The sequence below is a fragment of the Peromyscus californicus genome, unplaced genomic scaffold, assembly GCF_007827085.1.
Source record: "Peromyscus californicus insignis strain IS unplaced genomic scaffold, ASM782708v3 Scaffold_10__1_contigs__length_136768540, whole genome shotgun sequence".
In the NCBI taxonomy this organism is placed as follows: Eukaryota; Metazoa; Chordata; class Mammalia; order Rodentia; family Cricetidae; genus Peromyscus; species Peromyscus californicus.
The window spans coordinates 43,878,666-43,888,658 of NW_026294391.1; the positions used below are offsets into that span (position 1 = coordinate 43,878,666).

At 42.0% G+C, this 9,993-nt stretch overlaps 1 pseudogene; it reads left to right on the plus strand.

Annotated features, from left to right (window-relative positions):
• Positions 1 to 377: 377 nt before the first annotated feature.
• LOC128116540 (uncharacterized) lies at positions 378 to 3,017 on the plus strand (annotated as a pseudogene).
• The last annotated feature ends 6,976 nt before the right edge of the window (positions 3,018 to 9,993 follow it).

Sequence of the window (9,993 nt, forward strand, 5' to 3'; positions counted from 1 at the left end):
CTATGAGGTCTCTGGGTGCTTCCATGCCCATTATATCTGTGAAGCTTCCTGAAGCTGAGTATATACATTAGCCTCTGTGTGTTGTTTCCCTGTCTATAAAATGGGGATAGTAATTGTGTGGACATCACTGAAGGGTCAGTAATATCAGATGTGATAATACCTCTGAAGTGTTTAAATGAGGCTCCAACTAAGCCAAGCACAGGAGAGGAATGGAAGGGTTTGGGAGAGCCATGGATTGGCAAGACATTGTTCTGAGCTGCAATATTTGCCTAACAGAACTTCTTTTGCTGAAGGTGTTTCCTGCCTTTTTGCAACTCCGTCTACTGTCAGCATTTCCTGTAACTAGGAAGAACATTTGCAGTCCAGTCATCTTCCAAATGGATTTCCCAACCTGCAATATACAAAGGTAAAAACTTAAAGCTAGTTATATGGAGGCTTTCAGATTGGGTCTTTATGAAACACATGCATACATTCCATGACTTTCAGACCTGGGCAGCACCCAATCCTGCCAGGCTAGCTCACTTACTGGGCACAGCAGCAATCTCCATCCTGTTCCCTGTTCTGCTTCAAAGCACACTGCTCCTGCAGTCCACCACTTCAGATCCGCCTTGGCAAGGAAGAACTCACAGACAGCGGAGGTACCCAAGACACCATGAACTGCAAACTCATCTTGCTGATATAACTTCCCAAGTCGTACTGCTACTGTCTTCTTCCAGTTAGAAAGCATATTCCAGAGAAGACTGTAGAGCCTGTGGAGCAGTGGGTAGCTATTAAGGAAGGTTTCCTGGCAAGGGGAATACAGTTCCCTCAAACCTTCAGAATGGGCATTGGCAATGACATTGTCCACATGCTTAGTGACTAAATGAATCCTCCTCCTTCCTTTCTGCTAAATGACACAGCAGGGGTCCTCAGGGCATGAGTTTTTTTTTTAATTTTATTTAACTTTTTTCATTTATTTTACATACCGACCACAGTTTCCCCTCCCTCCTCTCCTCCCATTCCCTCACTCCCACGACTCCCATCTACCATCCACTCTTCCTCTGACTCCATTCAGAAAGGGGCAGGCCTCCCATGGGTTTAAACAAAGGATGGCACATCAAGTTGAGGCAGGACTGAGCTCCTCCCCCTGCATCAAGGCTGGGCAAGGCATCCCAGCATGAGAAACAGGTTCCCAAAAGCTGGTTCATGCACCAGGGACAGGTCCTGATTCCACTGCTAGGAGTCTTACAAACAGACCACCTACACAACTGTCACACACATGCTGAGGGCCTAGGTCAGTCCTATGCAGGCTCCCTAATGCTACCTCTAAAAATTTGAACTAAGAGAAGGTTCAAAGATGTTGTCTGATAGTGTCAATATGGAGTGTAGTTTTGTGTCAGGATATTTTTTTTTTTAGTTTCACTGAAATGAAGTAAATTATATAAATGTGAAATTTTGAGTAAGAGATGTGTAAAAATCAGAAATATCTGTGATTCCACCTATTTTATACAGAGATTTTGGATATGTGGTACTGAGAAAATAATTCAGTGTCTTACACATATTAGGGAATCACTGTACTGCTGGGATATTCCCAACCTGGTTACCTATAGATTTTGAAGGTCATTTACCCTGTGGCTTTATTTTTAAAATACACATAGCTTTCTTCAAAAATGTGCACATTTCAAAAACACATACAAAGAAGAATGATAGTGTACCTACTCAGTTGATCTACTAGGGGTGCCTTTTACGGAGTGTACCCATTATGTTCACATATCTTTCATTACACATATCAACATATTTATATATGTCAAGTATATTATTATTTTGACATAAATTAGTTTGCTATGTGTATTTTTTAATTTTTATTTGTTCTTTCATCAGGTGATATAGAAGTGTTCAATTTGTAATAGTTATGAAACGTTCTGCTACAATTCTTTAGAAAGGACAATTAATTTGAGTATTGTTCTACTTATTATTTTCCTTTAAGTTATTAATAATGTTGATATATTATAAACAAAGGTGAAATAGGTATCGTCTTGCATATGATATTGCAAACTCTTATGTCCCTATTAATTCCAAGCATTGAAATTCTTAGTCAGCAAACAAATCTTTTAGCATTTGATGGATTTTATGACATTATTGTCCAAAATATCTTAAAGTGGTTACTTCTACTACACTTGGATTTCCAGGCTTCTTTCTTACCTACAGTGTGTTGAACCATAATATATACATAGACCACTTAAACACAACTTTGAGACAGCGGGGACAAAGTATGAGCACTCAGTGCTTTATAAACCACGACATACTCTATTTTTCCCCTTCTATATGTTCCTAGCTTGACTCTAAACTTCTTCAATCTCGTCTTCAGACTTGCTGTGGGAAAGAAGTGTCTCTTCAAACTGAGTGAACTCATTTGCAGCCGATCAGCTTTGCTGTTTGAAATAGCCCTTGCGAGCAGCTGGTGCTGGTGCATGTGAACATTTGACAATAATGTTTGTGATTCTTTTTTTGGACTCTGGGAAGCTTATTACCCTTAAGAGTTTAACATCTCTGGGTCTGTGATCAGGAGGCTGCTGCACAGCCCTACCAACTCAACATGGGCCATTTCACCTGAATTTCAGTTTGCCCAGACACTGGTAGTGTGCGCCATTTTGATGAAACCTGCAGTCCTTCTTTTCAGTGCAGTGGCCATTAAGATCAGCTGCATGAAAGAGCCACTTATTGACATGCAGATATTTTTATACAAGATCTATGCTTTAGTTTTGTCTGCTAGCAGCCTTTGCACATTGGTTTCTGTATGCTGGAACCATGTCGTAGACTTTTATGGCCAAATCATACTTGATTTTCCATCCATCTTTCCTGGTAAGAAAGATGTTCTTATAAAGAAACACTACACGGATGTGTTCCCACTAGGGGTCCTGACAACTACCATCTCACTCTTGCGTGTGAATATGTTCCTCTTTGAGATTAAATGTTTGACACCACAGAGTGAAGTGAAGGTCCACTGTGCTTCCAAACTGATCGTTCAAAAGGTCTGAGGTGAGGACTCTGGCATTTGTAACACCTGCCAGAAGGTTCCTTAAAGAAATTTTGTAGATGCACACATTACTAATATAGTTATCAACTCATTCTAAATAAACATCAACTTGGTTTCTGTGGTATGTCTCAAGCTTGTATCTTCTCCTACTGTCAGATGTGTTTCTTTCTTTCAAGGTTTTCACATATTAAAGTCTGCCAGCCATGATCATGTGCTCAGATACTGCCACCAATCTATGGCAGGGAAAAGGACTGATGAAATGTAAATAGCATAAATCAAAAGGCCTGACATTAAGATGAGATGTTTGCAGTTAAACTGAAAAATGACACACAGGAATGTAGTCATGTCTGCAGGTTGGAAACATTTAAGTCCTGGTATGTTTTGAGTGCAGAGCGGGACTCTTACCCTTGGCACTGCTGAACAGTTTTTTTTTTTTTTTTTTTTTTTTGTGTGTGTGTGTGTGTGTGTGTGTGTATGTGTGTGTGTGTGTGTGTGGTTCCTTTGGGGAGGAAGGCCAATCTCTGTACTGAGGATGTTGAGTGCCTTCTGTAGAATCTCCTTTCTCCCTGCTTGTGAATATCTCAAATGCCCAGGAAATCCAAGTATGCTCTAATGTTCCAAATGGATCACTATGAGGAACCACTAGGCTTTATATGGGCATGATCCATGTGGGTAGAAGCTCTGTGATGGATAGAGTATTGTGAGGAATGTAAAGAACAGTGGCACTGTTCTAGTTCCTTTGCGTCCCATATGGGAAGCAAGTGAAAATACCTTCCACTGAAACAAGGCAATGTCTTCTCCAGTAAAATTGGAGATATGGGGTAGGGAGCCGGTAACTGGAATTCAGAAGTCTGTATTTCCCAGGAGAGCATCATGAATCATTGCACCCTATCTTGGAGTATCTGGAAAGCATTGTTTTACTGTGGGTAGACCAGTCCCCAGGGCAAGTGACTACACATAGTGTTCCACTAAATAGCTGAATTTTCACTTTGGTCCTCTCCACTCAGTTCCATCTTTCAGAATCATATACAGGATAAGACCTTAGGGGAAGAAGAAGAGGAAGCACTAATTAGCATACCTAAGGATAAAGAGGAGTTATACATCCATGTAAACTGAGTTATCCAGGCAGGCCAAAGAAGCACTGGTACAAGCAGGTGTTGCTGTTTTAAGTGCAGTTTAATGCTAACCCCCCAACTCAGGGTCCTCTGACATCAATTACTTTTCAAGAAAATGTCCCACAGACTTGTCCACAGCCCATTATATGGAGACATTTTCTCAACTGAGGCTCCCTTTTCTCTGAGAGCTCTAGCTTATGTCAAGTTGGCATAAAACCAGCAAGGACAGTTAGTGATACTATGTGCTGATATATTTTATGTCAGGTCCAAAAGAAATTCCATTTCCCCAATTTCCAAAAGTCCAATTCCAGGCTCCTTCGGTATTATGAATACCTTTTATATGTTTCAAAGTCCACGCTGGCATCTTGGGTTTTCTCACCCGCTTCCCTACCCTAGGCCAGCACCAGCTCACCGTCTTACCTCTCTCTCCGCAGCTACTCCTTCTCCTTCTAGCCTTGCTGCTTTGGCTGTGCCTTTTGTCTCCCTCTGGCCCGCCCTTTCTGTCTGCTCTACCCATGTTCTCCGTCTGCGTTCCTCCCCACACTGCTTCCCTCATTCCTTCTCTCTCTGTCCCTTGATCTCTTTCTTCCTCTCTCCATCCTCCCTTCCCTCGAGCACGCTCACTCTCTCCTCTTTGTCTCCCTAACACCCATCTCTATCACTCTACTCTGCTGTGCTTCTCTCATGTACACTTCCTTCATTTCAGTAAACCTCTGTTGTGTCCCTCTACTCCCCATCCCCATCACTCCACGATCTGCTTGATTCTTTTGATCACTATCACTCCTCTATAGATGCACCTGCTATCACCCTGGCCCATTTCTGGTTTCCACATATACTCCAATCAAAGCACACAAAACAAAAGATTTGATGCTAATTCCTGCATAGGAGAAAAAAAAAAACACGTGGGCAGGGAGAAAAAATCAACTATCCTGCTCTGTGCCATAAGAACTGAGTGGGCAGAGATGGACACACATACCTGCTCAGAACTTTTTATCCTGGGAAAGGAGAAGAAACCATGGTCCCACCAGGCACCTTGCGGCCCTGGGTGGTCATGTGCCATTATGGTGAGCAAAGGTATGGTGCAGTATAGGACAGAGAGAAAGGCAGAGTGGTTCATGTCCTGTTGAGAGAGGCAGATCTGAAGAGGTAAAGACAGTGAGGAACGGGCTGATGTGGGAGGCCTGCTTACCGCCATTTGGGGCCATGGTGACATCCGGTCCTGGACTACTGCCAAGGGCAATGTCTGGGTCCATGGCCCTGCCTCAGCCATGGTCTGTATTCATATCCATGTACTTGTTACCATCAAAGGTTGTGAGGGTGCCTGGGGTCTGGGCCCCGACCTGGGGCCATGTTGGTGTCCAAGCCACCCTGCAGCTGGGTTGATACTGATCTGAGCGGTCTGTGCTGTCACCAGGGGCCATGGTGACATCTGGGCCTGGGCTGCTATCAAGGACCATGTCTCGGTCGGTGGTCCTACTGCACCGAGGTTTGTGTTGATGTCTATGACCTGCGTTGCCACCAAAGGCCACAAGGATGCCCAGCTTCCAGGTTGCCACCTGTGTCCATGTTGGGGTCCGAGGGACATGACCCTGCCGGGGACATGCCAAGCTGAGTGGCCTGCACTGCCACCCATGGCCATGGTGTTGACCAGGCCTGAGCTGCTGCCAAGAGCCATGTTTGGGTTCATGGTCCTATTGCAGCCAGGGTCTGTGTTGAGGTTCATGGCTCCTGTTCCACTGAAGGCCATACGATTGCCCGGGGTGTGGGCCACCACCTGGGACCATGCTGGAGTCCAGAGACCACTCTGCTGCTAGCCCATGCTGATCTCAGAGGCCTGCACTGCGACCTGGGGTCATGATGACATCCAGGCTCAAGCTGCTGCTGATAGTTATGTCTGGTTCCGGGGTCCTGCTGCAGCTGGGGTCTGTGTTGATGTCTGTGTTACCAGTTTAACAGAGGGGCCCATGTGAACCATGTGTTGAAGCACAAGGATTTATTGAGCTGGCCCAGCCCCTGTGGGCCCTGTGATAAAGGCCCCATGACCCTGGCACAGGAAAGCTGGCCCCACCCCCAATAGAAGAGCTGTCCAGTGTCCCCCACCCCCTGCACATGGGAAATTTGGCTCCACCCCTTACCACTGCTGCAGGAGGTCTGGTTCTGCTCCTCACCTGAGGGGGGTGGTCCTAGCAACCCAGTTAGAACAACCCAGTTATACATCCGGGGCTTTGAGTGGGCCCTCCCCAACATCTACACCATCTATGACCTGCTAGAGTGCATGAAGGGACTGGTCCTAAAGAACCACAGCTACAGGATTTCCATGACTCAGGGCAACAGCAGGATATCCTGGAGGAGTTTCAGTGGGGGTCCAGTGTTGATGGTATACCAAAAGCCTTTAACCTGACCAATAACACATTAAACAATGAACATTTTCAAGTAAAGCTGTGTGGACAAAAAGGATGTACTTCAAGATACATAGCAGCTCCCAAAGTCACCAAGATGAATGAGAGGCAGGAAAGACTGAGGGACAAATTGTTTTTTGTTTGTTTTGGTTTTGCTTTTTGCTTTTTTGTTTTGTTTGTTTTTTTAATTAATATTCTTATTTTTATTTTTTTGTTTTTTATTTTTATCTTAATTTTATTATTTCTTTTTTTTTTAGTTTTCCTTTGGGTAAAGGGCAGATGAGGAAATGAGTGCGATTGAGGTATATGATATGAAATACCCAAAAGAATCAATAAAATTATGTTAATTGAAAAAAGAACATGTGTCATTTGTCTACTGTGGAATAATCCTTTTGTACACTGTGAAGATTTTTCATTTAGATTGATTTAATAAAAAGCTGACTGGTTGGTAGCTACACAGGAAGTATAGGCAGGACAGCCAGACAGAGAAGACTCTGGGAAGAAGGATGGAGTCAGAGGAGTCACCAGTAGACACTGAGAGAAGAAAAATGGGCCATGCTGTACTGAGAAAAGGTACCAAGCCACATGGCAAGACACAGATAAGAAATATGGGTTAACATAAAGGTAAGAGTTAGTTCGTTAGTAATGAGCCTGAGCTATTGGCCAAGCATTTGTAATTAATATCAGCCTCTCTGTGGTTATTTGGGACTGGTGACCATTAAAGAAAAGTCTGTTTACAAATGGAGTTCCAATGTGGGGCTAGAATGTCAACATAAGACCTGACAAAGCTTAAAAAAGGATTCGAAACACACAAAAAGAGTTGAATGTAGCTTCTTGGTAGCTGCCTTTTCTTGGTAGGCTCTGTTTGTGGGCAGTGAGCATAGATGCAGCTTCTTTAAGAGGCAGCTTCCTGACTCAGTGCCAGCAGCAAAAACAATGTGGCTCTTTTAAGAGGACCTGCTACCAAACACTTAAATGGGGTTTATGAGCAGTGGGTGTACTAGCAGTGTGGACCCAAAAACTCCCCAGAGTTGGGGCAGTAAATGTGGCTCTTGTGCCCGCCTGTACCTCCACCTTGAATATCAGCCCTCAGGGAACCTTGCAGGGTAGAGCCAACTACCAAAGCAGAGACTGATCCTAGCCATGCCTTTAAAGGCTCATGAGGTCAGAGGTCAGAAAAAGATTACTGATACACAAAACAGAGATATTTGGATGAAAAAAAACTCTAAATGGGTTATGGTGTGTTTTAAAATGTAAAAAGTCTTGAGAAAAAAGAAAAAGGGTATACACAGTCATAAAAAAGAAATTTATATCTGGGCGGTGGTGGTGCACGCCTTTCATCCCACTTGGGAGGCATAGCCAGGCAGATCTGTGAGTTTGAGGTCAGCCTGATCTACAGAGCGAGATCTAGGACAGGCACCAAAAGTATACAGAGAAACCCTGTCTTGATGTCTTGAAAAACCAAAAAAAAAAAAAAAAGGAAGTAAAGTAATATAAAAAGAAAAAAGCCACATAAAGATGGGATATACACAATACACAGAGTCTGGATATTGTATGTTACTGTGTAGTCTTTAAAGTTTTTGGCTCCTAAGAGACATTGGATTAAAGCTGCTAAATTAAACCAACCTATATATTTTTAAAATGTCTTAACTTAAAAAAAAAGTAAAAAATGTTACTTTAGTTAAGAGGGCTTGCTTTTATTTCCACAGGAAGTGAGAGGTTGCAGATTTAAGCCAGGTTGATATGGATCAGGTTTGATTGTGAAGACCCCCGAAAATCCTGGCTACAGAGATAAAAGAAATAAACCTAGAAGAACTACAAGACACATCATGCATATTTTACCTGTTCAAACTTAAAACAAAAATTCATCTTTGGCTGAATATGTACAATGCATAGTCTATACATGTTTCAATGCCCAGAAAAGTCAAAGTTCTTAAAACATTTTAAATGCCATATTCTGTAGGTCTTTGAAGTATTTGAAGATTATCTACCTAATTGAAATATATCTATGTATACCTAGAAAACTTAACTAACATGACTGTAAGTTTGATTATCATAGATGACTAATTATTAATATGTATTTCTTAATTATACATTACAATTTTAAATGAGTTTCATAAGTGTAATACCTTAAACAAGAGTAGAAATATACATATAGTATAACCAAATTAACTTTAAATTTGTATCAATAAACTAAAATCCATAGCAATGTAAAACATTTCAAACAAGTTGTTGCTCTTTAAAAGTAGATTCAATAATCTATCCTTTTATCTTATCATACCTAGATCTCATTTTCTTCTTTAGAAAGAGATTGCATTTATAATCAACCTCCTTTAAATAAAAATAAAAATTTATAAACAGTATTTTGGGAAATTGGGTGTAGCTTCTCATACTACTTCATGCTAGTTGGGGGCATTGGTAATCTTATGGGGATACTGAGAAAGTTAGTTATAGTTAAATCTTGGCTGTAGTAGTTTGTGAGGCTGTATCAACCTTTCAGGGCATCTTGGTTGATCAAACCATATTAGCCTGGAAGCAATCCACAAGTTCTCATTTTCTGTAGAAACAAAAGCAGAACCTCTTTTCCAAAGCAACGTATCCTTAGACACAAATTTTGAAGTCAAGATACCTTTAAAATATACACATTGGTTTAACTCAGCAACCCTTACAATCAAATGTCTCTCTCCAATTAAAAATCCCAAACAACACAATCTAGACTCTCTGTGTAATTTCCATCTTTACGTGGCTTATTATATTTTTTATATATTATTATATTTTTTAAGACTTTATTTTATTTTTATGACTATCTATATACTTTCTCTTCTCTCTCTCAAGCCTATATACCTTTTTACACACAATGTAAACCGTTTAGAGTTTTATTATGTCTGAATCTGTCTTATTGTGAATCTATAATCCTTCTTTGATCAGGAGAGATTTTAAACTGTTAAGCTGCGAGGTGACTTTGGCTGTTGACTCTGCCCCCCTCAGCTTCCCAACATGGTGGAGGTATGTTTACTGCCAGCTCTGGGATTCATGCTCACTGCTGAGTCTGGGAAGCAGTGGGTCTATCCCTCTATCCAGCAGCGTGTAGTCCAGAAACCTTTTTTTTTTTTTTTTGTACTAGCAAAAGTTAAAGTTAAGTCCATCATGTAGTGTGCTGCACAGCTTGGAGACACTTCTGTGTACTGCAGCAGGAGTCAGCCATATTGTAGCTCAAGCCTGCAGGCCATGGCATCTCTGTATCACAGCTTGCCTGAGAGACACAACTAGAAAGCTGCTCTTGGCTCCATTTTAGAACCCCTTTTTAAAGCTTTCTCAGGTTTTGGGTGGAAATTCTTGCTACCACATTGGGCCTCAAATGTAGCCTGAAGTTTCTCTGGTCCTGCCCAGCCCTGTGGTGGGGATGAATCTCCCCCACTCTTGTCCTGCTGCCGCTTGGTCCCAAGTAAATGCACAGAGGCTT